This window comes from Pseudophryne corroboree, chromosome 4 (genome assembly GCF_028390025.1).
Source record: "Pseudophryne corroboree isolate aPseCor3 chromosome 4, aPseCor3.hap2, whole genome shotgun sequence".
NCBI classification, from domain to species: Eukaryota; Metazoa; Chordata; class Amphibia; order Anura; family Myobatrachidae; genus Pseudophryne; species Pseudophryne corroboree.
Window position 1 is genome coordinate 17,709,906 of NC_086447.1, and position 26,553 is coordinate 17,736,458.

Here is a 26,553-nt window from a genome sequence, read left to right on the forward strand (position 1 = left end):
TTTCTGAAAGAAAACAATGCTGTCAATATACTATTAAAACAAATTAAAATGTTAAAAGTTATTGTACTTTAAGTAAAAATAAAAGAGTCAAAATATCAATTCCAGTTTTGGAAGAATTTAATTAACAAAAAAATAAGTGCACATAGCAGAGGATGGTTTCGATCCACCGACCTCTGGGTTATGGGCCCAGCACGCTTCCGCTGCGCCACTCTGCTGCTCATGTAAGTGTCAGAGATCCTGAAGTACTCACTCATCATGTGAAAGTACCAATGTGTTTCTTCGTTGGTCAATGGAAGAAAAATCTTGCAAAACTCTCCAGATTATTGCCTTTTTAACTTTTTTCTAGGAAACTATCTAGATGAATGCTTTTTAGCCTTTGTCAGTACATGCTTTTGCAAGCTGTCTCTGTGGCGCAATCGGTTAGCGCATTCGGCTGTTAACCGAAAGGTTGGTGGTTCAATCCCACCCAGGGATGTAATTGACCTTGTGATCAAATTTTGCTGATCTTTAAGTAGACAAGTCAAAATTTCAAACCACCTCTTATGGTGTAGGGTACCTGGCCTTCTCTGATGCAATCAGAGTCATATTTGATTAAGTCATTTTATAAAAAACAGGAAGCACAATTTAGCATGGGGTTGCAGAGAAAAAAAATTATGCAGGCAGAGAAATCCAATTGAGTGATTAATCAGCTCTCCATTTTATGGCTTTATTTTTATGCTAACACATTTGCTCTCTGAAAAGTGTCCACAAAGCCAAGTCTCTGATTAACACCTTTGTAGGAATGGTTTTTCACCTATTACTGATTAAAACTTGCTTCATTGGAAAGGCAGCAAGATGCATCCTCATTACAATGTCCACTGAAATAATACAGGTTGACACCAGGAAACATAAACCTCACTGCATCCTTGCTGCTTTCTCAAGTGGGAATCTGTTTAATGTGAAAACCAGGTGATATCTAATCAGCACACAGGTAAGAAGTTAAGAAAATCTTTCTTTAAGGGTGAAGATGTTTCTCACAAAATCGTTGCCCCAATGCATCATTGAAATTCAAGATGGAAAGATGATTTTGAAATATCAATTGTACATTTTGCATTGCTCTTCTGGTGACAATGTAGCTTGTTTTTGTCAATTACCATTTCAGTAATAGGGTAAAGAAAATTAAGTGGATTTCTGAAAGAAAACAATGCTGTCAATATACTATTAAAACAAATTAAAATGTTAAAAGTTATTGTACTTTAAGTAAAAATAAAAGAGTCAAAATATCAATTCCAGTTTTGGAAGAATTTAATTAACAAAAAAATAAGTGCACATAGCAGAGGATGGTTTCAATCCACCGACCTCTGGGTTATGGGCCCAGCACGCTTCTGCTGCCCCACTCTGCTGCTCATGTAAGTGTCAGAGATCCTGAAGTACTCACTCATTATGTGAAAGTACCAATGTGTTTCTTCTTTGGTCAATGGAAGAAAAATCTTGCAAAACTCTCCAGATCATTGCCTTTTTAACCTTTTTCTAGGAAACTTTCTAGATGAATGCTTTTTAGCCTTTGTCAGTACATGCTTTTGCAAGCTGTCTCTGTGGCGCAATCGGTTAGCGCATTCGGCTGTTAACCGAAAGGTCTGGTGGTTCAATCCCACCCAGGGACGTAATTGACCTTGTGATCAAATTTTGGTGATCTTTAAGTAGACAAGTCAAAATTTCAAACCACCTCTTATAGTGTAGGGTACCTGGCCTTCTCTGATGCAGTCATATTTGATTAAGTCATTTTATAAAAAACAGGAAGCACAATTTAGCATGGGGTTGCAGAGAAAAAAAATTATGCAGGCAGAGAAATCCAATTGAGTGATTAATCAGCTCTCCATTTTATGGCTTTATTTTTATGCTAACACATTTGCTCTCTGAAAAGTGTCCACAAAGCCAAGTCTCTGATTAACACCTTTGTAGGAATGGTTTTTCACCTATTACTGATTAAAACTTGCTTCATTGGAAAGGCAGCAAGATGCATCCTCATTACAATGTCCACTGAAATAATACAGGTTGACACCAGGAAACATAAACCTCACTGCATCCTTGCTGCTTTCTCAAGTGGGAATCTGTTTAATGTGAAAACCAGGTGATATCTAATCAGCACACAGGTAAGAAGTTAAGAAAATCTTTCTTTAAGGGTGAAGATGTTTCTCACAAAATCGTTGCCCCAATGCATCATTGAAATTCAAGATGGAAAGATGATTTTGAAATATCAATTGTACATTTTGCATTGCTCTTCTGGTGACAATGTAGCTTGTTTTTGTCAATTACCATTTCAGTAATAGGGTAAAGAAAATTAAGTGGATTTCTGAAAGAAAACAATGCTGTCAATATACTATTAAAACAAATTAAAATGTTAAAAGTTATTGTACTTTAAGTAAAAATAAAAGAGTCAAAATATCAATTCCAGTTTTGGAAGAATTTAATTAACAAAAAAATAAGTGCACATAGCAGAGGATGGTTTCAATCCACCGACCTCTGGGTTATGGGCCCAGCACGCTTCTGCTGCCCCACTCTGCTGCTCATGTAAGTGTCAGAGATCCTGAAGTACTCACTCATTATGTGAAAGTACCAATGTGTTTCTTCTTTGGTCAATGGAAGAAAAATCTTGCAAAACTCTCCAGATCATTGCCTTTTTAACCTTTTTCTAGGAAACTTTCTAGATGAATGCTTTTTAGCCTTTGTCAGTACATGCTTTTGCAAGCTGTCTCTGTGGCGCAATCGGTTAGCGCATTCGGCTGTTAACCGAAAGGTCTGGTGGTTCAATCCCACCCAGGGACGTAATTGACCTTGTGATCAAATTTTGGTGATCTTTAAGTAGACAAGTCAAAATTTCAAACCACCTCTTATAGTGTAGGGTACCTGGCCTTCTCTGATGCAATCAGATTTGATTAAGTCATTTTATAAAAAACAGGAAGCACAATTTAGCATGGGGTTGCAGAGAAAAAAAATTATGCAGGCAGAGAAATCCAATTGAGTGATTAATCAGCTCTCCATACTATGGCTTTATTTTTATGCTAACACATTTGCTCTCTGAAAAGTATCCACAAAGCCAAGTCTCTGATTAACACCTTTGTAGGAATGGTTTTTCACCTATTACTGATTAAAACTTGCTTCATTGGAAAGGCAGCAAGATGCATCCTCATTACAATGTCCACTGAAATAATACAGGTTGACACCAGGAAACATAAACCTCACTGCATCCTTGCTGCTTTCTCAAGTGGGAATCTGTTTAATGTGAAAACCAGGTGATATCTAATCAGCACACAGGTAAGAAGTTAAGAAAATCTTTCTTTAAGGGTGAAGATGTTTCTCACAAAATCGTTGCCCCAATGCATCATTGAAATTCAAGATGGAAAGATGATTTTGAAATATCAATTGTACATTTTGCATTGCTCATCTGGTGACAATGTAGCTTGTTTTTGTCAATTACCATTTCAGTAATAGGGTAAAGAAAATTAAGTGGATTTCTGAAAGAAAACAATGCTGTCAATATACTATTAAAACAAATTAAAATGTTAAAAGTTATTGTACTTTAAGTAAAAATAAAAGAGTCAAAATATCAATTCCAGTTTTGGAAGAATTTAATTAACAAAAAAATAAGTGCACATAGCAGAGGATGGTTTCGATCCACCGACCTCTGGGTTATGGGCCCAGCACGCTTCCGCTGCGCCACTCTGCTGCTCATGTAAGTGTCAGAGATCCTGAAGTACTCACTCATCATGTGAAAGTACCAATGTGTTTCTTCGTTGGTCAATGGAAGAAAAATCTTGCAAAACTCTCCAGATTATTGCCTTTTTAACCTTTTTCTAGGAAACTTTCTAGATGAATGCTTTTTAGCCTTTGTCAGTACATGCTTTTGCAAGCTGTCTCTGTGGCGCAATCGGTTAGCGCATTCGGCTGTTAACCGAAAGGTTGGTGGTTCAATCCCACCCAGGGACGTAATTGACCTTGTGATCAAATTTTGCTGATCTTTAAGTAGACAAGTCAAAATTTCAAACCACCTCTTATGGTGTAGGGTACCTGGCCTTCTCTGATGCAATCAGAGTCATATTTGATTAAGTCATTTTATAAAAAACAGGAAGCACAATTTAGCATGGGGTTGCAGAGAAAAAAAATTATGCAGGCAGAGAAATCCAATTGAGTGATTAATCAGCTCTCCATTTTATGGCTTTATTTTTATGCTAACACATTTGCTCTCTGAAAAGTGTCCACAAAGCCAAGTCTCTGATTAACACCTTTGTAGGAATGGTTTTTCACCTATTACTGATTAAAACTTGCTTCATTGGAAAGGCAGCAAGATGCATCCTCATTACAATGTCCACTGAAATAATACAGGTTGACACCAGGAAACATAAACCTCACTGCATCCTTGCTGCTTTCTCAAGTGGGAATCTGTTTAATGTGAAAACCAGGTGATATCTAATCAGCACACAGGTAAGAAGTTAAGAAAATCTTTCTTTAAGGGTGAAGATGTTTCTCACAAAATCGTTGCCCCAATGCATCATTGAAATTCAAGATGGAAAGATGATTTTGAAATATCAATTGTACATTTTGCATTGCTCATCTGGTGACAATGTAGCTTGTTTTTGTCAATTACCATTTCAGTAATAGGGTAAAGAAAATTAAGTGGATTTCTGAAAGAAAACAATGCTGTCAATATACTATTAAAACAAATTAAAATGTTAAAAGTTATTGTACTTTAAGTAAAAATAAAAGAGTCAAAATATCAATTCCAGTTTTGGAAGAATTTAATTAACAAAAAAATAAGTGCACATAGCAGAGGATGGTTTCGATCCACCGACCTCTGGGTTATGGGCCCAGCACGCTTCCGCTGCGCCACTCTGCTGCTCATGTAAGTGTCAGAGATCCTGAAGTACTCACTCATCATGTGAAAGTACCAATGTGTTTCTTCGTTGGTCAATGGAAGAAAAATCTTGCAAAACTCTCCAGATTATTGCCTTTTTAACCTTTTTCTAGGAAACTTTCTAGATGAATGCTTTTTAGCCTTTGTCAGTACATGCTTTTGCAAGCTGTCTCTGTGGCGCAATCGGTTAGCGCATTCGGCTGTTAACCGAAAGGTTGGTGGTTCAATCCCAACCAGGGACGTAATTGACCTTATGATCAAATTTTGCTGATCTTTAAGTAGACAAGTCAAAATTTCAAACCACCTCTTATGGTGTAGGGTACCTGGCCTTCTCTGATGCAATCAGAGTCATATTTGATTAAGTCATTTTATAAAAAACAGGAAGCACAATTTAGCATGGGGTTGCAGAGAAAAAAAATGATGCAGGCAGAGAAATCCAATTGAGTGATTAATCAGCTCTCCATTTTATGGCTTTATTTTTATGCTAACACATTTGCTCTCTGAAAAGTGTCCACAAAGCCAAGTCTCTGATTAACACCTTTGTAGGAATGGTTTTTCACCTATTACTGATTAAAACTTGCTTCATTGGAAAGGCAGCAAGATGCATCCTCATTACAATGTCCACTGAAATAATACAGGTTGACACCAGGAAACATAAACCTCACTGCATCCTTGCTGCTTTCTCAAGTGGGAATCTGTTTAATGTGAAAACCAGGTGATATCTAATCAGCACACAGGTAAGAAGTTAAGAAAATCTTTCTTTAAGGGTGAAGATGTTTCTCACAAAATCGTTGCCCCAATGCATCATTGAAATTCAAGATGGAAAGATGATTTTGAAATATCAATTGTACATTTTGCATTGCTCATCTGGTGACAATGTAGCTTGTTTTTGTCAATTACCATTTCAGTAATAGGGTAAAGAAAATTAAGTGGATTTCTGAAAGAAAACAATGCTGTCAATATACTATTAAAACAAATTAAAATGTTAAAAGTTATTGTACTTTAAGTAAAAATAAAAGAGTCAAAATATCAATTCCAGTTTTGGAAGAATTTAATTAACAAAAAAATAAGTGCACATAGCAGAGGATGGTTTCGATCCACCGACCTCTGGGTTATGGGCCCAGCACGCTTCCGCTGCGCCACTCTGCTGCTCATGTAAGTGTCAGAGATCCTGAAGTACTCACTCATCATGTGAAAGTACCAATGTGTTTCTTCGTTGGTCAATGGAAGAAAAATCTTGCAAAACTCTCCAGATTATTGCCTTTTTAACCTTTTTCTAGGAAACTTTCTAGATGAATGCTTTTTAGCCTTTGTCAGTACATGCTTTTGCAAGCTGTCTCTGTGGCGCAATCGGTTAGCGCATTCGGCTGTTAACTGAAAGGTCTGGTGGTTCAATCCCACCCAGGGACGTAATTGACCTTGTGATCAAATTTTGGTGATCTTTAAGTAGACAAGTCAAAATTTCAAACCACCTCTTATAGTGTAGGGTACCTGGCCTTCTCTGATGCAATCAGATTTGATTAAGTCATTTTATAAAAAACAGGAAGCACAATTTAGCATGGGGTTGCAGAGAAAAAAAATTATGCAGGCAGAGAAATCCAATTGAGTGATTAATCAGCTCTCCATACTATGGCTTTATTTTTATGCTAACACATTTGCTCTCTGAAAAGTATCCACAAAGCCAAGTCTCTGATTAACACCTTTGTAGGAATGGTTTTTCACCTATTACTGATTAAAACTTGCTTCATTGGAAAGGCAGCAAGATGCATCCTCATTACAATGTCCACTGAAATAATACAGGTTGACACCAGGAAACATAAACCTCACTGCATCCTTGCTGCTTTCTCAAGTGGGAATCTGTTTAATGTGAAAACCAGGTGATATCTAATCAGCACACAGGTAAGAAGTTAAGAAAATCTTTCTTTAAGGGTGAAGATGTTTCTCACAAAATCGTTGCCCCAATGCATCATTGAAATTCAAGATGGAAAGATGATTTTGAAATATCAATTGTACATTTTGCATTGCTCTTCTGGTGACAATGTAGCTTGTTTTTGTCAATTACCATTTCAGTAATAGGGTAAAGAAAATTAAGTGGATTTCTGAAAGAAAACAATGCTGTCAATATACTATTAAAACAAATTAAAATGTTAAAAGTTATTGTACTTTAAGTAAAAATAAAAGAGTCAAAATATCAATTCCAGTTTTGGAAGAATTTAATTAACAAAAAAATAAGTGCACATAGCAGAGGATGGTTTCGATCCACCGACCTCTGGGTTATGGGCCCAGCACGCTTCCGCTGCGCCACTCTGCTGCTCATGTAAGTGTCAGAGATCCTGAAGTACTCACTCATCATGTGAAAGTACCAATGTGTTTCTTCGTTGGTCAATGGAAGAAAAATCTTGCAAAACTCTCCAGATTATTGCCTTTTTAACTTTTTTCTAGGAAACTATCTAGATGAATGCTTTTTAGCCTTTGTCAGTACATGCTTTTGCAAGCTGTCTCTGTGGCGCAATCGGTTAGCGCATTCGGCTGTTAACCGAAAGGTTGGTGGTTCAATCCCACCCAGGGATGTAATTGACCTTGTGATCAAATTTTGCTGATCTTTAAGTAGACAAGTCAAAATTTCAAACCACCTCTTATGGTGTAGGGTACCTGGCCTTCTCTGATGCAATCAGAGTCATATTTGATTAAGTCATTTTATAAAAAACAGGAAGCACAATTTAGCATGGGGTTGCAGAGAAAAAAAATTATGCAGGCAGAGAAATCCAATTGAGTGATTAATCAGCTCTCCATTTTATGGCTTTATTTTTATGCTAACACATTTGCTCTCTGAAAAGTGTCCACAAAGCCAAGTCTCTGATTAACACCTTTGTAGGAATGGTTTTTCACCTATTACTGATTAAAACTTGCTTCATTGGAAAGGCAGCAAGATGCATCCTCATTACAATGTCCACTGAAATAATACAGGTTGACACCAGGAAACATAAACCTCACTGCATCCTTGCTGCTTTCTCAAGTGGGAATCTGTTTAATGTGAAAACCAGGTGATATCTAATCAGCACACAGGTAAGAAGTTAAGAAAATCTTTCTTTAAGGGTGAAGATGTTTCTCACAAAATCGTTGCCCCAATGCATCATTGAAATTCAAGATGGAAAGATGATTTTGAAATATCAATTGTACATTTTGCATTGCTCTTCTGGTGACAATGTAGCTTGTTTTTGTCAATTACCATTTCAGTAATAGGGTAAAGAAAATTAAGTGGATTTCTGAAAGAAAACAATGCTGTCAATATACTATTAAAACAAATTAAAATGTTAAAAGTTATTGTACTTTAAGTAAAAATAAAAGAGTCAAAATATCAATTCCAGTTTTGGAAGAATTTAATTAACAAAAAAATAAGTGCACATAGCAGAGGATGGTTTCAATCCACCGACCTCTGGGTTATGGGCCCAGCACGCTTCTGCTGCCCCACTCTGCTGCTCATGTAAGTGTCAGAGATCCTGAAGTACTCACTCATTATGTGAAAGTACCAATGTGTTTCTTCTTTGGTCAATGGAAGAAAAATCTTGCAAAACTCTCCAGATCATTGCCTTTTTAACCTTTTTCTAGGAAACTTTCTAGATGAATGCTTTTTAGCCTTTGTCAGTACATGCTTTTGCAAGCTGTCTCTGTGGCGCAATCGGTTAGCGCATTCGGCTGTTAACCGAAAGGTCTGGTGGTTCAATCCCACCCAGGGACGTAATTGACCTTGTGATCAAATTTTGGTGATCTTTAAGTAGACAAGTCAAAATTTCAAACCACCTCTTATAGTGTAGGGTACCTGGCCTTCTCTGATGCAATCAGATTTGATTAAGTCATTTTATAAAAAACAGGAAGCACAATTTAGCATGGGGTTGCAGAGAAAAAAAATTATGCAGGCAGAGAAATCCAATTGAGTGATTAATCAGCTCTCCATACTATGGCTTTATTTTTATGCTAACACATTTGCTCTCTGAAAAGTATCCACAAAGCCAAGTCTCTGATTAACACCTTTGTAGGAATGGTTTTTCACCTATTACTGATTAAAACTTGCTTCATTGGAAAGGCAGCAAGATGCATCCTCATTACAATGTCCACTGAAATAATACAGGTTGACACCAGGAAACATAAACCTCACTGCATCCTTGCTGCTTTCTCAAGTGGGAATCTGTTTAATGTGAAAACCAGGTGATATCTAATCAGCACACAGGTAAGAAGTTAAGAAAATCTTTCTTTAAGGGTGAAGATGTTTCTCACAAAATCGTTGCCCCAATGCATCATTGAAATTCAAGATGGAAAGATGATTTTGAAATATCAATTGTACATTTTGCATTGCTCTTCTGGTGACAATGTAGCTTGTTTTTGTCAATTACCATTTCAGTAATAGGGTAAAGAAAATTAAGTGGATTTCTGAAAGAAAACAATGCTGTCAATATACTATTAAAACAAATTAAAATGTTAAAAGTTATTGTACTTTAAGTAAAAATAAAAGAGTCAAAATATCAATTCCAGTTTTGGAAGAATTTAATTAACAAAAAAATAAGTGCACATAGCAGAGGATGGTTTCGATCCACCGACCTCTGGGTTATGGGCCCAGCACGCTTCCGCTGCGCCACTCTGCTGCTCATGTAAGTGTCAGAGATCCTGAAGTACTCACTCATCATGTGAAAGTACCAATGTGTTTCTTCGTTGGTCAATGGAAGAAAAATCTTGCAAAACTCTCCAGATTATTGCCTTTTTAACTTTTTTCTAGGAAACTATCTAGATGAATGCTTTTTAGCCTTTGTCAGTACATGCTTTTGCAAGCTGTCTCTGTGGCGCAATCGGTTAGCGCATTCGGCTGTTAACCGAAAGGTTGGTGGTTCAATCCCACCCAGGGACGTAATTGACCTTGTGATCAAATTTTGCTGATCTTTAAGTAGACAAGTCAAAATTTCAAACCACCTCTTATGGTGTAGGGTACCTGGCCTTCTCTGATGCAATCAGAGTCATATTTGATTAAGTCATTTTATAAAAAACAGGAAGCACAATTTAGCATGGGGTTGCAGAGAAAAAAAATTATGCAGGCAGAGAAATCCAATTGAGTGATTAATCAGCTCTCCATTTTATGGCTTTATTTTTATGCTAACACATTTGCTCTCTGAAAAGTGTCCACAAAGCCAAGTCTCTGATTAACACCTTTGTAGGAATGGTTTTTCACCTATTACTGATTAAAACTTGCTTCATTGGAAAGGCAGCAAGATGCATCCTCATTACAATGTCCACTGAAATAATACAGGTTGACACCAGGAAACATAAACCTCACTGCATCCTTGCTGCTTTCTCAAGTGGGAATCTGTTTAATGTGAAAACCAGGTGATATCTAATCAGCACACAGGTAAGAAGTTAAGAAAATCTTTCTTTAAGGGTGAAGATGTTTCTCACAAAATCGTTGCCCCAATGCATCATTGAAATTCAAGATGGAAAGATGATTTTGAAATATCAATTGTACATTTTGCATTGCTCTTCTGGTGACAATGTAGCTTGTTTTTGTCAATTACCATTTCAGTAATAGGGTAAAGAAAATTAAGTGGATTTCTGAAAGAAAACAATGCTGTCAATATACTATTAAAACAAATTAAAATGTTAAAAGTTATTGTACTTTAAGTAAAAATAAAAGAGTCAAAATATCAATTCCAGTTTTGGAAGAATTTAATTAACAAAAAAATAAGTGCACATAGCAGAGGATGGTTTCGATCCACCGACCTCTGGGTTATGGGCCCAGCACGCTTCCGCTGCGCCACTCTGCTGCTCATGTAAGTGTCAGAGATCCTGAAGTACTCACTCATCATGTGAAAGTACCAATGTGTTTCTTCGTTGGTCAATGGAAGAAAAATCTTGCAAAACTCTCCAGATTATTGCCTTTTTAACTTTTTTCTAGGAAACTATCTAGATGAATGCTTTTTAGCCTTTGTCAGTACATGCTTTTGCAAGCTGTCTCTGTGGCGCAATCGGTTAGCGCATTCGGCTGTTAACCGAAAGGTTGGTGGTTCAATCCCACCCAGGGACGTAATTGACCTTGTGATCAAATTTTGGTGATCTTTAAGTAGACAAGTCAAAATTTCAAACCACCTCTTATAGTGTAGGGTACCTGGCCATCTCTGATGCAATCAGATTTGATTAAGTCATTTTATAAAAAACAGGAAGCACAATTTAGCATGGGGTTGCAGAGAAAAAAAATTATGCAGGCAGAGAAATCCAATTGAGTGATTAATCAGCTCTCCATTTTATGGCTTTATTTTTATGCTAACACATTTGCTCTCTGAAAAGTGTCCACAAAGCCAAGTCTCTGATTAACACCTTTGTAGGAATGGTTTTTCACCTATTACTGATTAAAACTTGCTTCATTGGAAAGGCAGCAAGATGCATCCTCATTACAATGTCCACTGAAATAATACAGGTTGACACCAGGAAACATAAACCTCACTGCATCCTTGCTGCTTTCTCAAGTGGGAATCTGTTTAATGTGAAAACCAGGTGATATCTAATCAGCACACAGGTAAGAAGTTAAGAAAATCTTTCTTTAAGGGTGAAGATGTTTCTCACAAAATCGTTGCCCCAATGCATCATTGAAATTCAAGATGGAAAGATGATTTTGAAATATCAATTGTACATTTTGCATTGCTCATCTGGTGACAATGTAGCTTGTTTTTGTCAATTACCATTTCAGTAATAGGGTAAAGAAAATTAAGTGGATTTCTGAAAGAAAACAATGCTGTCAATATACTATTAAAACAAATTAAAATGTTAAAAGTTATTGTACTTTAAGTAAAAATAAAAGAGTCAAAATATCAATTCCAGTTTTGGAAGAATTTAATTAACAAAAAAATAAGTGCACATAGCAGAGGATGGTTTCGATCCACCGACCTCTGGGTTATGGGCCCAGCACGCTTCCGCTGCGCCACTCTGCTGCTCATGTAAGTGTCAGAGATCCTGAAGTACTCACTCATCATGTGAAAGTACCAATGTGTTTCTTCGTTGGTCAATGGAAGAAAAATCTTGCAAAACTCTCCAGATTATTGCCTTTTTAACCTTTTTCTAGGAAACTTTCTAGATGAATGCTTTTTAGCCTTTGTCAGTACATGCTTTTGCAAGCTGTCTCTGTGGCGCAATCGGTTAGCGCATTCGGCTGTTAACCGAAAGGTTGGTGGTTCAATCCCACCCAGGGACGTAATTGACCTTGTGATCAAATTTTGCTGATCTTTAAGTAGACAAGTCAAAATTTCAAACCACCTCTTATGGTGTAGGGTACCTGGCCTTCTCTGATGCAATCAGAGTCATATTTGATTAAGTCATTTTATAAAAAACAGGAAGCACAATTTAGCATGGGGTTGCAGAGAAAAAAAATTATGCAGGCAGAGAAATCCAATTGAGTGATTAATCAGCTCTCCATTTTATGGCTTTATTTTTATGCTAACACATTTGCTCTCTGAAAAGTGTCCACAAAGCCAAGTCTCTGATTAACACCTTTGTAGGAATGGTTTTTCACCTATTACTGATTAAAACTTGCTTCATTGGAAAGGCAGCAAGATGCATCCTCATTACAATGTCCACTGAAATAATACAGGTTGACACCAGGAAACATAAACCTCACTGCATCCTTGCTGCTTTCTCAAGTGGGAATCTGTTTAATGTGAAAACCAGGTGATATCTAATCAGCACACAGGTAAGAAGTTAAGAAAATCTTTCTTTAAGGGTGAAGATGTTTCTCACAAAATCGTTGCCCCAATGCATCATTGAAATTCAAGATGGAAAGATGATTTTGAAATATCAATTGTACATTTTGCATTGCTCATCTGGTGACAATGTAGCTTGTTTTTGTCAATTACCATTTCAGTAATAGGGTAAAGAAAATTAAGTGGATTTCTGAAAGAAAACAATGCTGTCAATATACTATTAAAACAAATTAAAATGTTAAAAGTTATTGTACTTTAAGTAAAAATAAAAGAGTCAAAATATCAATTCCAGTTTTGGAAGAATTTAATTAACAAAAAAATAAGTGCACATAGCAGAGGATGGTTTCGATCCACCGACCTCTGGGTTATGGGCCCAGCACGCTTCCGCTGCGCCACTCTGCTGCTCATGTAAGTGTCAGAGATCCTGAAGTACTCACTCATCATGTGAAAGTACCAATGTGTTTCTTCGTTGGTCAATGGAAGAAAAATCTTGCAAAACTCTCCAGATTATTGCCTTTTTAACCTTTTTCTAGGAAACTTTCTAGATGAATGCTTTTTAGCCTTTGTCAGTACATGCTTTTGCAAGCTGTCTCTGTGGCGCAATCGGTTAGCGCATTCGGCTGTTAACCGAAAGGTTGGTGGTTCAATCCCAACCAGGGACGTAATTGACCTTATGATCAAATTTTGCTGATCTTTAAGTAGACAAGTCAAAATTTCAAACCACCTCTTATGGTGTAGGGTACCTGGCCTTCTCTGATGCAATCAGAGTCATATTTGATTAAGTCATTTTATAAAAAACAGGAAGCACAATTTAGCATGGGGTTGCAGAGAAAAAAAATGATGCAGGCAGAGAAATCCAATTGAGTGATTAATCAGCTCTCCATTTTATGGCTTTATTTTTATGCTAACACATTTGCTCTCTGAAAAGTGTCCACAAAGCCAAGTCTCTGATTAACACCTTTGTAGGAATGGTTTTTCACCTATTACTGATTAAAACTTGCTTCATTGGAAAGGCAGCAAGATGCATCCTCATTACAATGTCCACTGAAATAATACAGGTTGACACCAGGAAACATAAACCTCACTGCATCCTTGCTGCTTTCTCAAGTGGGAATCTGTTTAATGTGAAAACCAGGTGATATCTAATCAGCACACAGGTAAGAAGTTAAGAAAATCTTTCTTTAAGGGTGAAGATGTTTCTCACAAAATCGTTGCCCCAATGCATCATTGAAATTCAAGATGGAAAGATGATTTTGAAATATCAATTGTACATTTTGCATTGCTCATCTGGTGACAATGTAGCTTGTTTTTGTCAATTACCATTTCAGTAATAGGGTAAAGAAAATTAAGTGGATTTCTGAAAGAAAACAATGCTGTCAATATACTATTAAAACAAATTAAAATGTTAAAAGTTATTGTACTTTAAGTAAAAATAAAAGAGTCAAAATATCAATTCCAGTTTTGGAAGAATTTAATTAACAAAAAAATAAGTGCACATAGCAGAGGATGGTTTCGATCCACCGACCTCTGGGTTATGGGCCCAGCACGCTTCCGCTGCGCCACTCTGCTGCTCATGTAAGTGTCAGAGATCCTGAAGTACTCACTCATCATGTGAAAGTACCAATGTGTTTCTTCGTTGGTCAATGGAAGAAAAATCTTGCAAAACTCTCCAGATTATTGCCTTTTTAACCTTTTTCTAGGAAACTTTCTAGATGAATGCTTTTTAGCCTTTGTCAGTACATGCTTTTGCAAGCTGTCTCTGTGGCGCAATCGGTTAGCGCATTCGGCTGTTAACTGAAAGGTCTGGTGGTTCAATCCCACCCAGGGACGTAATTGACCTTGTGATCAAATTTTGGTGATCTTTAAGTAGACAAGTCAAAATTTCAAACCACCTCTTATAGTGTAGGGTACCTGGCCTTCTCTGATGCAATCAGATTTGATTAAGTCATTTTATAAAAAACAGGAAGCACAATTTAGCATGGGGTTGCAGAGAAAAAAAATTATGCAGGCAGAGAAATCCAATTGAGTGATTAATCAGCTCTCCATACTATGGCTTTATTTTTATGCTAACACATTTGCTCTCTGAAAAGTATCCACAAAGCCAAGTCTCTGATTAACACCTTTGTAGGAATGGTTTTTCACCTATTACTGATTAAAACTTGCTTCATTGGAAAGGCAGCAAGATGCATCCTCATTACAATGTCCACTGAAATTATACAGGTTGACACCAGGAAACATAAACCTCACTGCATCCTTGCTGCTTTCTCAAGTGGGAATCTGTTTAATGTGAAAACCAGGTGATATCTAATCAGCACACAGGTAAGAAGTTAAGAAAATCTTTCTTTAAGGGTGAAGATGTTTCTCACAAAATCGTTGCCCCAATGCATCATTGAAATTCAAGATGGAAAGATGATTTTGAAATATCAATTGTACATTTTGCATTGCTCTTCTGGTGACAATGTAGCTTGTTTTTGTCAATTACCATTTCAGTAATAGGGTAAAGAAAATTAAGTGGATTTCTGAAAGAAAACAATGCTGTCAATATACTATTAAAACAAATTAAAATGTTAAAAGTTATTGTACTTTAAGTAAAAATAAAAGAGTCAAAATATCAATTCCAGTTTTGGAAGAATTTAATTAACAAAAAAATAAGTGCACATAGCAGAGGATGGTTTCGATCCACCGACCTCTGGGTTATGGGCCCAGCACGCTTCCGCTGCGCCACTCTGCTGCTCATGTAAGTGTCAGAGATCCTGAAGTACTCACTCATCATGTGAAAGTACCAATGTGTTTCTTCGTTGGTCAATGGAAGAAAAATCTTGCAAAACTCTCCAGATTATTGCCTTTTTAACTTTTTTCTAGGAAACTATCTAGATGAATGCTTTTTAGCCTTTGTCAGTACATGCTTTTGCAAGCTGTCTCTGTGGCGCAATCGGTTAGCGCATTCGGCTGTTAACCGAAAGGTTGGTGGTTCAATCCCACCCAGGGATGTAATTGACCTTGTGATCAAATTTTGCTGATCTTTAAGTAGACAAGTCAAAATTTCAAACCACCTCTTATGGTGTAGGGTACCTGGCCTTCTCTGATGCAATCAGAGTCATATTTGATTAAGTCATTTTATAAAAAACAGGAAGCACAATTTAGCATGGGGTTGCAGAGAAAAAAAATTATGCAGGCAGAGAAATCCAATTGAGTGATTAATCAGCTCTCCATTTTATGGCTTTATTTTTATGCTAACACATTTGCTCTCTGAAAAGTGTCCACAAAGCCAAGTCTCTGATTAACACCTTTGTAGGAATGGTTTTTCACCTATTACTGATTAAAACTTGCTTCATTGGAAAGGCAGCAAGATGCATCCTCATTACAATGTCCACTGAAATAATACAGGTTGACACCAGGAAACATAAACCTCACTGCATCCTTGCTGCTTTCTCAAGTGGGAATCTGTTTAATGTGAAAACCAGGTGATATCTAATCAGCACACAGGTAAGAAGTTAAGAAAATCTTTCTTTAAGGGTGAAGATGTTTCTCACAAAATCGTTGCCCCAATGCATCATTGAAATTCAAGATGGAAAGATGATTTTGAAATATCAATTGTACATTTTGCATTGCTCTTCTGGTGACAATGTAGCTTGTTTTTGTCAATTACCATTTCAGTAATAGGGTAAAGAAAATTAAGTGGATTTCTGAAAGAAAACAATGCTGTCAATATACTATTAAAACAAATTAAAATGTTAAAAGTTATTGTACTTTAAGTAAAAATAAAAGAGTCAAAATATCAATTCCAGTTTTGGAAGAATTTAATTAACAAAAAAATAAGTGCACATAGCAGAGGATGGTTTCAATCCACCGACCTCTGGGTTATGGGCCCAGCACGCTTCTGCTGCCCCACTCTGCTGCTCATGTAAGTGTCAGAGATCCTGAAGTACTCACTCATTATGTGAAAGTACCAATGTGTTTCTTCTTTGGTCAATGGAAGAAAAATCTTGCAAAACTCTCCAGATCATTGCCTTTTTAACCTTTTTCTAGGAAACTTTCTAGATGAATGCTTTTTAGCCTTTGTCAGTACATGCTTTTGCAAGCTGTCTCTGTGGCGCAATCGGTTAGCGCATTCGGCTGTTAACCGAAAGGTCTGGTGGTTCAATCCCACCCAGGGACGTAATTGACCTTGTGATCAAATTTTGGTGATCTTTAAGTAGACAAGTCAAAATTTCAAACCACCTCTTATAGTGTAGGGTACCTGGCCTTCTCTGATGCAATCAGATTTGATTAAGTCATTTTATAAAAAACAGGAAGCACAATTTAGCATGGGGTTGCAGAGAAAAAAAATTATGCAGGCAGAGAAATCCAATTGAGTGATTAATCAGCTCTCCATACTATGGCTTTATTTTTATGCTAACACATTTGCTCTCTGAAAAGTATCCACAAAGCCCAGTCTCTGATTAACACCTTTGTAGGAATGGTTTTTCACCTATTACTGATTAAAACTTGCTTCATTGGAAAGGCAGCAAGATGCATCCTCATTACAATGTCCACTGAAATAATACAGGTTGACACCAGGAAACATAAACCTCACTGCATCCTTGCTGCTTTCTCAAGTGGGAATCTGTTTAATGTGAAAACCAGGTGATATCTAATCAGCACACAGGTAAGAAGTTAAGAAAATCTTTCTTTAAGGGTGAAGATGTTTCTCACAAAATCGTTGCCCCAATGCATCATTGAAATTCAAGATGGAAAGATGATTTTGAAATATCAATTGTACATTTTGCATTGCTCTTCTGGTGACAATGTAGCTTGTTTTTGTCAATTACCATTTCAGTAATAGGGTAAAGAAAATTAAGTGGATTTCTGAAAGAAAACAATGCTGTCAATATACTATTAAAACAAATTAAAATGTTAAAAGTTATTGTACTTTAAGTAAAAATAAAAGAGTCAAAATATCAATTCCAGTTTTGGAAGAATTTAATTAACAAAAAAATAAGTGCACATAGCAGAGGATGGTTTCGATCCACCGACCTCTGGGTTATGGGCCCAGCACGCTTCCGCTGCGCCACTCTGCTGCTCATGTAAGTGTCAGAGATCCTGAAGTACTCACTCATCATGTGAAAGTACCAATGTGTTTCTTCGTTGGTCAATGGAAGAAAAATCTTGCAAAACTCTCCAGATTATTGCCTTTTTAACTTTTTTCTAGGAAACTATCTAGATGAATGCTTTTTAGCCTTTGTCAGTACATGCTTTTGCAAGCTGTCTCTGTGGCGCAATCGGTTAGCGCATTCGGCTGTTAACCGAAAGGTTGGTGGTTCAATCCCACCCAGGGATGTAATTGACCTTGTGATCAAATTTTGCTGATCTTTAAGTAGACAAGTCAAAATTTCAAACCACCTCTTATGGTGTAGGGTACCTGGCCTTCTCTGATGCAATCAGAGTCATATTTGATTAAGTCATTTTATAAAAAACAGGAAGCACAATTTAGCATGGGGTTGCAGAGAAAAAAAATTATGCAGGCAGAGAAATCCAATTGAGTGATTAATCAGCTCTCCATTTTATGGCTTTATTTTTATGCTAACACATTTGCTCTCTGAAAAGTGTCCACAAAGCCAAGTCTCTGATTAACACCTTTGTAGGAATGGTTTTTCACCTATTACTGATTAAAACTTGCTTCATTGGAAAGGCAGCAAGATGCATCCTCATTACAATGTCCACTGAAATAATACAGGTTGACACCAGGAAACATAAACCTCACTGCATCCTTGCTGCTTTCTCAAGTGGGAATCTGTTTAATGTGAAAACCAGGTGATATCTAATCAGCACACAGGTAAGAAGTTAAGAAAATCTTTCTTTAAGGGTGAAGATGTTTCTCACAAAATCGTTGCCCCAATGCATCATTGAAATTCAAGATGGAAAGATGATTTTGAAATATCAATTGTACATTTTGCATTGCTCTTCTGGTGACAATGTAGCTTGTTTTTGTCAATTACCATTTCAGTAATAGGGTAAAGAAAATTAAGTGGATTTCTGAAAGAAAACAATGCTGTCAATATACTATTAAAACAAATTAAAATGTTAAAAGTTATTGTACTTTAAGTAAAAATAAAAGAGTCAAAATATCAATTCCAGTTTTGGAAGAATTTAATTAACAAAAAAATAAGTGCACATAGCAGAGGATGGTTTCAATCCACCGACCTCTGGGTTATGGGCCCAGCACGCTTCTGCTGCCCCACTCTGCTGCTCATGTAAGTGTCAGAGATCCTGAAGTACTCACTCATTATGTGAAAGTACCAATGTGTTTCTTCTTTGGTCAATGGAAGAAAAATCTTGCAAAACTCTCCAGATCATTGCCTTTTTAACCTTTTTCTAGGAAACTTTCTAGATGAATGCTTTTTAGCCTTTGTCAGTACATGCTTTTGCAAGCTGTCTCTGTGGCGCAATCGGTTAGCGCATTCGGCTGTTAACCGAAAGGTCTGGTGGTTCAATCCCACCCAGGGACGTAATTGACCTTGTGATCAAATTTTGGTGATCTTTAAGTAGACAAGTCAAAATTTCAAACCACCTCTTATAGTGTAGGGTACCTGGCCTTCTCTGATGCAATCAGATTTGATTAAGTCATTTTATAAAAAACAGGAAGCACAATTTAGCATGGGGTTGCAGAGAAAAAAAATTATGCAGGCAGAGAAATCCAATTGAGTGATTAATCAGCTCTCCATACTATGGCTTTATTTTTATGCTAACACATTTGCTCTCTGAAAAGTATCCACAAAGCCAAGTCTCTGATTAACACCTTTGTAGGAATGGTTTTTCACCTATTACTGATTAAAACTTGCTTCATTGGAAAGGCAGCAAGATGCATCCTCATTACAATGTCCACTGAAATAATACAGGTTGACACCAGGAAACATAAACCTCACTGCATCCTTGCTGCTTTCTCAAGTGGGAATCTGTTTAATGTGAAAACCAGGTGATATCTAATCAGCACACAGGTAAGAAGTTAAGAAAATCTTTCTTTAAGGGTGAAGATGTTTCTCACAAAATCGTTGCCCCAATGCATCATTGAAATTCAAGATGGAAAGATGATTTTGAAATATCAATTGTACATTTTGCATTGCTCTTCTGGTGACAATGTAGCTTGTTTTTGTCAATTACCATTTCAGTAATAGGGTAAAGAAAATTAAGTGGATTTCTGAAAGAAAACAATGCTGTCAATATACTATTAAAACAAATTAAAATGTTAAAAGTTATTGTACTTTAAGTAAAAATAAAAGAGTCAAAATATCAATTCCAGTTTTGGAAGAATTTAATTAACAAAAAAATAAGTGCACATAGCAGAGGATGGTTTCGATCCACCGACCTCTGGGTTATGGGCCCAGCACGCTTCCGCTGCGCCACTCTGCTGCTCATGTAAGTGTCAGAGATCCTGAAGTACTCACTCATCATGTGAAAGTACCAATGTGTTTCTTCGTTGGTCAATGGAAGAAAAATCTTGCAAAACTCTCCAGATTATTGCCTTTTTAACTTTTTTCTAGGAAACTATCTAGATGAATGCTTTTTAGCCTTTGTCAGTACATGCTTTTGCAAGCTGTCTCTGTGGCGCAATCGGTTAGCGCATTCGGCTGTTAACCGAAAGGTTGGTGGTTCAATCCCACCCAGGGACGTAATTGACCTTGTGATCAAATTTTGCTGATCTTTAAGTAGACAAGTCAAAATTTCAAACCACCTCTTATGGTGTAGGGTACCTGGCCTTCTCTGATGCAATCAGAGTCATATTTGATTAAGTCATTTTATAAAAAACAGGAAGCACAATTTAGCATGGGGTTGCAGAGAAAAAAAATTATGCAGGCAGAGAAATCCAATTGAGTGATTAATCAGCTCTCCATTTTATGGCTTTATTTTTATGCTAACACATTTGCTCTCTGAAAAGTGTCCACAAAGCCAAGTCTCTGATTAACACCTTTGTAGGAATGGTTTTTCACCTATTACTGATTAAAACTTGCTTCATTGGAAAGGCAGCAAGATGCATCCTCATTACAATGTCCACTGAAATAATACAGGTTGACACCAGGAAACATAAACCTCACTGCATCCTTGCTGCTTTCTCAAGTGGGAATCTGTTTAATGTGAAAACCAGGTGATATCTAATCAGCACACAGGTAAGAAGTTAAGAAAATCTTTCTTTAAGGGTGAAGATGTTTCTCACAAAATCGTTGCCCCAATGCATCATTGAAATTCAAGATGGAAAGATGATTTTGAAATATCAATTGTACATTTTGCATTGCTCTTCTGGTGACAATGTAGCTTGTTTTTGTCAATTACCATTTCAGTAATAGGGTAAAGAAAATTAAGTGGATTTCTGAAAGAAAACAATGCTGTCAATATACTATTAAAACAAATTAAAATGTTAAAAGTTATTGTACTTTAAGTAAAAATAAAAGAGTCAAAATATCAATTCCAGTTTTGGAAGAATTTAATTAACAAAAAAATAAGTGCACATAGCAGAGGATGGTTTCAATCCACCGACCTCTGGGTTATGGGCCCAGCACGCTTCTGCTGCCCCACTCTGCTGCTCATGTAAGTGTCAGAGATCCTGAAGTACTCACTCATTATGTGAAAGTACCAATGTGTTTCTTCTTTGGTCAATGGAAGAAAAATCTTGCAAAACTCTCCAGATCATTGCCTTTTTAACCTTTTTCTAGGAAACTTTCTAGATGAATGCTTTTTAGCCTTTGTCAGTACATGCTTTTGCAAGCTGTCTCTGTGGCGCAATCGGTTAGCGCATTCGGCTGTTAACCGAAAGGTTGGTGGTTCAATCGCACCCAGGGACGTAATTGACCTTGTGATCAAATTTTGGTGATCTTTAAGTAGACAAGTCAAAATTTCAAACCACCTCTTATAGTGTAGGGTACCTGGCCTTCTCTGATGCAGTCATATTTGATTAAGTCATTTTATAAAAAACAGGAAGCACAATTTAGCATGGGGTTGCAGAGAAAAAAAATGATGCAGGCAGAGAAATCCAATTGAGTGATTAATCAGCTCTCCATTTTATGGCTTTATTTTTATGCTAACACATTTGCTCTCTGAAAAGTGTCCACAAAGCCAAGTCTCTGATTAACACCTTTGTAGGAATGGTTTTTCACCTATTACTGATTAAAACTTGCTTCATTGGAAAGGCAGCAAGATGCATCCTCATTACAATGTCCACTGAAATAATACAGGTTGACACCAGGAAACATAAACCTCACTGCATCCTTGCTGCTTTCTCAAGTGGGAATCTGTTTAATGTGAAAACCAGGTGATATCTAATCAGCACACAGGTAAGAAGTTAAGAAAATCTTTCTTTAAGGGTGAAGATGTTTCTCACAAAATCGTTGCCCCAATGCATCATTGAAATTCAAGATGGAAAGATGATTTTGAAATATCAATTGTACATTTTGCATTGCTCTTCTGGTGACAATGTAGCTTGTTTTTGTCAATTACCATTTCAGTAATAGGGTAAAGAAAATTAAGTGGATTTCTGAAAGAAAACAATGCTGTCAATATACTATTAAAACAAATTAAAATGTTAAAAGTTATTGTACTTTAAGTAAAAATAAAAGAGTCAAAATATCAATTCCAGTTTTGGAAGAATTTAATTAACAAAAAAATAAGTGCACATAGCAGAGGATGGTTTCAATCCACCGACCTCTGGGTTATGGGCCCAGCACGCTTCTGCTGCCCCACTCTGCTGCTCATGTAAGTGTCAGAGATCCTGAAGTACTCACTCATTATGTGAAAGTACCAATGTGTTTCGTCTTTGGTCAATGGAAGAAAAATCTTGCAAAACTCTCCAGATTATTGCCTTTTTAACCTTTTTCTAGGAAACTTTCTAGATGAATGCTTTTTAGCCTTTGTCAGTACATGCTTTTGCAAGCTGTCTCTGTGGCGCAATCGGTTAGCGCATTCGTCTGTTAACCGAAAGGTTGGTGGTTCAATCCCACCCAGGGACGTAATTGACCTTGTGATCAAATTTTGGTGATCTTTAAGTAGACAAGTCAAAATTTCAAACCACCTCTTATAGTGTAGGGTACCTGGCCTTCTCTGATGCAATCAGATTTGATTAAGTCATTTTATAAAAAACAGGAAGCACAATTTAGCATGGGGTTGCAGAGAAAAAAAATTATGCAGGCAGAGAAATCCAATTGAGTGATTAATCAGCTCTCCATTTTATGGCTTTATTTTTATGCTAACACATTTGCTCTCTGAAAAGTGTCCACAAAGCCAAGTCTCTGATTAACACCTTTGTAGGAATGGTTTTTCACCTATTACTGATTAAAACTTGCTTCATTGGAAAGGCAGCAAGATGCATCCTCATTACAATGTCCACTGAAATAATACAGGTTGACACCAGGAAACATAAACCTCACTGCATCCTTGCTGCTTTCTCAAGTGGGAATCTGTTTAATGTGAAAACCAGGTGATATCTAATCAGCACACAGGTAAGAAGTTAAGAAAATCTTTCTTTAAGGGTGAAGATGTTTCTCACAAAATCGTTGCCCCAATGCATCATTGAAATTCAAGATGGAAAGATGATTTTGAAATATCAATTGTACATTTTGCATTGCTCATCTGGTGACAATGTAGCTTGTTTTTGTCAATTACCATTTCAGTAATAGGGTAAAGAAAATTAAGTGGATTTCTGAAAGAAAACAATGCTGTCAATATACTATTAAAACAAATTAAAATGTTAAAAGTTATTGTACTTTAAGTAAAAATAAAAGAGTCAAAATATCAATTCCAGTTTTGGAAGAATTTAATTAACAAAAAAATAAGTGCACATAGCAGAGGATGGTTTCGATCCACCGACCTCTGGGTTATGGGCCCAGCACGCTTCCGCTGCGCCACTCTGCTGCTCATGTAAGTGTCAGAGATCCTGAAGTACTCACTCATCATGTGAAAGTACCAATGTGTTTCTTCGTTGGTCAATGGAAGAAAAATCTTGCAAAACTCTCCAGATTATTGCCTTTTTAACCTTTTTCGAGGAAACTTTCTAGATGAATGCTTTTTAGCCTTTGTCAGTACATGCTTTTGCAAGCTGTCTCTGTGGCGCAATCGGTTAGCGCATTCGGCTGTTAACCGAAAGGTTGGTGGTTCAATCCCACCCAGGGACGTAATTGACCTTGTGATCAAATTTTGCTGATCTTTAAGTAGACAAGTCAAAATTTCAAACCACCTCTTATGGTGTAGGGTACCTGGCCTTCTCTGATGCAATCAGAGTCATATTTGATTAAGTCATTTTATAAAAAACAGGAAGCACAATTTAGCATGGGGTTGCAGAGAAAAAAAATTATGCAGGCAGAGAAATCCAATTGAGTGATTAATCAGCTCTCCATTTTATGGCTTTATTTTTATGCTAACACATTTGCTCTCTGAAAAGTGTCCACAAAGCCAAGTCTCTGATTAACACCTTTGTAGGAATGGTTTTTCACCTATTACTGATTAAAACTTGCTTCATTGGAAAGGCAGCAAGATGCATCCTCATTACAATGTCCACTGAAATAATACAGGTTGACACCAGGAAACATAAACCTCACTGCATCCTTGCTGCTTTCTCAAGTGGGAATCTGTTTAATGTGAAAACCAGGTGATATCTAATCAGCACACAGGTAAGAAGTTAAGAAAATCTTTCTTTAAGGGTGAAGATGTTTCTCACAAAATCGTTGCCCCAATGCATCATTGAAATTCAAGATGGAAAGATGATTTTGAAATATCAATTGTACATTTTGCATTGCTCATCTGGTGACAATGTAGCTTGTTTTTGTCAATTACCATTTCAGTAATAGGGTAAAGAAAATTAAGTGGATTTCTGAAAGAAAACAATGCTGTCAATATACTATTAAAACAAATTAAAATGTTAAAAGTTATTGTACTTTAAGTAAAAATAAAAGAGTCAAAATATCAATTCCAGTTTTGGAAGAATTTAATTAACAAAAAAATAAGTGCACATAGCAGAGGATGGTTTTGATCCACCGACCTCTGGGTTATGGGCCCAGCACGCTTCCGCTGCGCCACTCTGCTGCTCATGTAAGTGTCAGAGATCCTGAAGTACTCACTCATCATGTGAAAGTACCAATGTGTTTCTTCGTTGGTCAATGGAAGAAAAATCTTGCAAAACTCTCCAGATTATTGCCTTTTTAACCTTTTTCTAGGAAACTTTCTAGATGAATGCTTTTTAGCCTTTGTCAGTACATGCTTTTGCAAGCTGTCTCTGTGGCGCAGCAATCGGTTAGCGCATTCGGCTGTTAACCGAAAGGTTGGTGGTTCAATCCCAACCAGGGACGTAATTGACCTTGTGATCAAATTTTGCTGATCTTTAAGTAGACAAGTCAAAATTTCAAACCACCTCTTATGGTGTAGGGTACCTGGCCTTCTCTGATGCAATCAGAGTCATATTTGATTAAGTCATTTTATAAAAAACAGGAAGCACAATTTAGCATGGGGTTGCAGAGAAAAAAAATGATGCAGGCAGAGAAATCCAATTGAGTGATTAAACAGCTCTCCATTTTATGGCTTTATTTTTATGCTAACACATTTGCTCTCTGAAAAGTGTCCACAAAGCCAAGTCTCTGATTAACACCTTTGTAGGAATGGTTTTTCACCTATTACTGATTAAAACTTGCTTCATTGGAAAGGCAGCAAGATGCATCCTCATTACAATGTCCACTGAAATAATACAGGTTGACACCAGGAAACATAAACCTCACTGCATCCTTGCTGCTTTCTCAAGTGGGAATCTGTTTAATGTGAAAACCAGGTGATATCTAATCAGCACACAGGTAAGAAGTTACGAAAATCTTTCTTTAAGGGTGAAGATGTTTCTCACAAAATCGTTGCCCCAATGCATCATTGAAATTCAAGATGGAAAGATGATTTTGAAATATCAATTGTACATTTTGCATTGCTCTTCTGGTGACAATGTAGCTTGTTTTTGTCAATTACCATTTCAGTAATAGGGTAAAGAAAATTAAGTGGATTTCTGAAAGAAAACAATGCTGTCAATATACTATTAAAACAAATTAAAAAGTTAAAAGTTATTGTACTTTAAGTAAAAATAAAAGAGTCAAAATATCAATTCCAGTTTTGGAAGAATTTAATTAACAAAAAAATAAGTGCACATAGCAGAGGATGGTTTCGATCCACCGACCTCTGGGTTATGGGCCCAGCACACTTCCGCTGCGCCACTCTGCTGCTCATGTAAGTGTCAGAGATCCTGAAGTACTCACTCATCATGTGAAAGTACCAATGTGTTTCTTCGTTGGTCAATGGAAGAAAAATCTTGCAAAACTCTCCAGATTATTGCCTTTTTAACCTTTTTCTAGGAAACTTTCTAGATGAATGCTTTTTAGCCTTTGTCAGTACATGCCTTTGCAAACTGTCTCTGTGGCGCAATCGGTTAGCGCATTCGGCTGTTAACCGAAAGGTTGGTGGTTTAATCCCAACCAGGGACGTAATTGACCTTGTGATCAAATTTTGCTGATCTTTAAGTAGACAAGTCAAAATTTCAAACCACCTCTTATGGTGTAGGGTACCTGGCCTTCTCTGATGCAATCAGAGTCATATTTGATTAAGTCATTTTATAAAAAACAGGAAGCACAATTTAGCATGGGGTTGCAGAGAAAAAAAATGATGCAGGCAGAGAAATCCAATTGAGTGATTAATCAGCTCTCCATTTTATGGCTTTATTTTTATGCTAACACATTTGCTCTCTGAAAAGTGTCCACAAAGCCAAGTCTCTGATTAACACCTTTGTAGGAATGGTTTTTCACCTATTACTGATTAAAACTTGCTTCATTGGAAAGGCAGCAAGATGCATCCTCATTACAATGTCCACTGAAATAATACAGGTTGACACCAGGAAACATAAACCTCACTGCATCCTTGCTGCTTTCTCAAGTGGTAATC

General features: G+C 36.8%; 29 non-coding genes across 29 annotated transcripts; 15 read left to right on the forward strand and 14 right to left on the reverse strand.

Moving 5' to 3' along the window:
• Positions 1-143: 143 nt before the first annotated feature.
• TRNAM-CAU (transfer RNA methionine (anticodon CAU)) lies at positions 144-215 on the reverse strand. The gene has a single exon. It is a non-coding gene; the product is annotated as a tRNA-Met (tRNA).
• A 186-nt stretch (positions 216-401) lies between these two features.
• Positions 402-475, forward strand: TRNAN-GUU (transfer RNA asparagine (anticodon GUU)). Its single transcript has one exon. It is a non-coding gene; the product is annotated as a tRNA-Asn (tRNA).
• Positions 476-1,568: 1,093 nt separating this feature from the next.
• On the forward strand, positions 1,569-1,643 carry TRNAN-GUU (transfer RNA asparagine (anticodon GUU)). The gene has a single exon. It is a non-coding gene; the product is annotated as a tRNA-Asn (tRNA).
• A 1,087-nt stretch (positions 1,644-2,730) lies between these two features.
• Positions 2,731-2,805, forward strand: TRNAN-GUU (transfer RNA asparagine (anticodon GUU)). The gene has a single exon. It is a non-coding gene; the product is annotated as a tRNA-Asn (tRNA).
• Positions 2,806-3,634: 829 nt separating this feature from the next.
• TRNAM-CAU (transfer RNA methionine (anticodon CAU)) lies at positions 3,635-3,706 on the reverse strand. The gene has a single exon. It is a non-coding gene; the product is annotated as a tRNA-Met (tRNA).
• A 186-nt stretch (positions 3,707-3,892) lies between these two features.
• Positions 3,893-3,966, forward strand: TRNAN-GUU (transfer RNA asparagine (anticodon GUU)). The gene has a single exon. It is a non-coding gene; the product is annotated as a tRNA-Asn (tRNA).
• An 835-nt stretch (positions 3,967-4,801) lies between these two features.
• On the reverse strand, positions 4,802-4,873 carry TRNAM-CAU (transfer RNA methionine (anticodon CAU)). The gene has a single exon. It is a non-coding gene; the product is annotated as a tRNA-Met (tRNA).
• A 1,095-nt stretch (positions 4,874-5,968) lies between these two features.
• Positions 5,969-6,040, reverse strand: TRNAM-CAU (transfer RNA methionine (anticodon CAU)). Its single transcript has one exon. It is a non-coding gene; the product is annotated as a tRNA-Met (tRNA).
• Positions 6,041-7,130: 1,090 nt separating this feature from the next.
• TRNAM-CAU (transfer RNA methionine (anticodon CAU)) lies at positions 7,131-7,202 on the reverse strand. Its single transcript has one exon. It is a non-coding gene; the product is annotated as a tRNA-Met (tRNA).
• A 186-nt stretch (positions 7,203-7,388) lies between these two features.
• On the forward strand, positions 7,389-7,462 carry TRNAN-GUU (transfer RNA asparagine (anticodon GUU)). The gene has a single exon. It is a non-coding gene; the product is annotated as a tRNA-Asn (tRNA).
• Positions 7,463-8,555: 1,093 nt separating this feature from the next.
• Positions 8,556-8,630, forward strand: TRNAN-GUU (transfer RNA asparagine (anticodon GUU)). The gene has a single exon. It is a non-coding gene; the product is annotated as a tRNA-Asn (tRNA).
• An 829-nt stretch (positions 8,631-9,459) lies between these two features.
• Positions 9,460-9,531, reverse strand: TRNAM-CAU (transfer RNA methionine (anticodon CAU)). Its single transcript has one exon. It is a non-coding gene; the product is annotated as a tRNA-Met (tRNA).
• Positions 9,532-9,717: 186 nt separating this feature from the next.
• Positions 9,718-9,791, forward strand: TRNAN-GUU (transfer RNA asparagine (anticodon GUU)). The gene has a single exon. It is a non-coding gene; the product is annotated as a tRNA-Asn (tRNA).
• Positions 9,792-10,626: 835 nt separating this feature from the next.
• Positions 10,627-10,698, reverse strand: TRNAM-CAU (transfer RNA methionine (anticodon CAU)). Its single transcript has one exon. It is a non-coding gene; the product is annotated as a tRNA-Met (tRNA).
• Positions 10,699-10,884: 186 nt separating this feature from the next.
• Positions 10,885-10,958, forward strand: TRNAN-GUU (transfer RNA asparagine (anticodon GUU)). The gene has a single exon. It is a non-coding gene; the product is annotated as a tRNA-Asn (tRNA).
• Positions 10,959-11,787: 829 nt separating this feature from the next.
• On the reverse strand, positions 11,788-11,859 carry TRNAM-CAU (transfer RNA methionine (anticodon CAU)). Its single transcript has one exon. It is a non-coding gene; the product is annotated as a tRNA-Met (tRNA).
• A 186-nt stretch (positions 11,860-12,045) lies between these two features.
• Positions 12,046-12,119, forward strand: TRNAN-GUU (transfer RNA asparagine (anticodon GUU)). The gene has a single exon. It is a non-coding gene; the product is annotated as a tRNA-Asn (tRNA).
• Positions 12,120-12,954: 835 nt separating this feature from the next.
• Positions 12,955-13,026, reverse strand: TRNAM-CAU (transfer RNA methionine (anticodon CAU)). The gene has a single exon. It is a non-coding gene; the product is annotated as a tRNA-Met (tRNA).
• Positions 13,027-14,121: 1,095 nt separating this feature from the next.
• Positions 14,122-14,193, reverse strand: TRNAM-CAU (transfer RNA methionine (anticodon CAU)). Its single transcript has one exon. It is a non-coding gene; the product is annotated as a tRNA-Met (tRNA).
• Positions 14,194-15,283: 1,090 nt separating this feature from the next.
• TRNAM-CAU (transfer RNA methionine (anticodon CAU)) lies at positions 15,284-15,355 on the reverse strand. Its single transcript has one exon. It is a non-coding gene; the product is annotated as a tRNA-Met (tRNA).
• Positions 15,356-15,541: 186 nt separating this feature from the next.
• TRNAN-GUU (transfer RNA asparagine (anticodon GUU)) lies at positions 15,542-15,615 on the forward strand. The gene has a single exon. It is a non-coding gene; the product is annotated as a tRNA-Asn (tRNA).
• Positions 15,616-16,708: 1,093 nt separating this feature from the next.
• Positions 16,709-16,783, forward strand: TRNAN-GUU (transfer RNA asparagine (anticodon GUU)). Its single transcript has one exon. It is a non-coding gene; the product is annotated as a tRNA-Asn (tRNA).
• Positions 16,784-17,612: 829 nt separating this feature from the next.
• On the reverse strand, positions 17,613-17,684 carry TRNAM-CAU (transfer RNA methionine (anticodon CAU)). Its single transcript has one exon. It is a non-coding gene; the product is annotated as a tRNA-Met (tRNA).
• A 186-nt stretch (positions 17,685-17,870) lies between these two features.
• On the forward strand, positions 17,871-17,944 carry TRNAN-GUU (transfer RNA asparagine (anticodon GUU)). Its single transcript has one exon. It is a non-coding gene; the product is annotated as a tRNA-Asn (tRNA).
• Positions 17,945-19,037: 1,093 nt separating this feature from the next.
• TRNAN-GUU (transfer RNA asparagine (anticodon GUU)) lies at positions 19,038-19,112 on the forward strand. Its single transcript has one exon. It is a non-coding gene; the product is annotated as a tRNA-Asn (tRNA).
• An 829-nt stretch (positions 19,113-19,941) lies between these two features.
• On the reverse strand, positions 19,942-20,013 carry TRNAM-CAU (transfer RNA methionine (anticodon CAU)). The gene has a single exon. It is a non-coding gene; the product is annotated as a tRNA-Met (tRNA).
• Positions 20,014-20,199: 186 nt separating this feature from the next.
• On the forward strand, positions 20,200-20,273 carry TRNAN-GUU (transfer RNA asparagine (anticodon GUU)). The gene has a single exon. It is a non-coding gene; the product is annotated as a tRNA-Asn (tRNA).
• Positions 20,274-23,430: 3,157 nt separating this feature from the next.
• TRNAM-CAU (transfer RNA methionine (anticodon CAU)) lies at positions 23,431-23,502 on the reverse strand. The gene has a single exon. It is a non-coding gene; the product is annotated as a tRNA-Met (tRNA).
• Positions 23,503-23,688: 186 nt separating this feature from the next.
• On the forward strand, positions 23,689-23,762 carry TRNAN-GUU (transfer RNA asparagine (anticodon GUU)). The gene has a single exon. It is a non-coding gene; the product is annotated as a tRNA-Asn (tRNA).
• Positions 23,763-26,553: the final 2,791 nt, after the last annotated feature.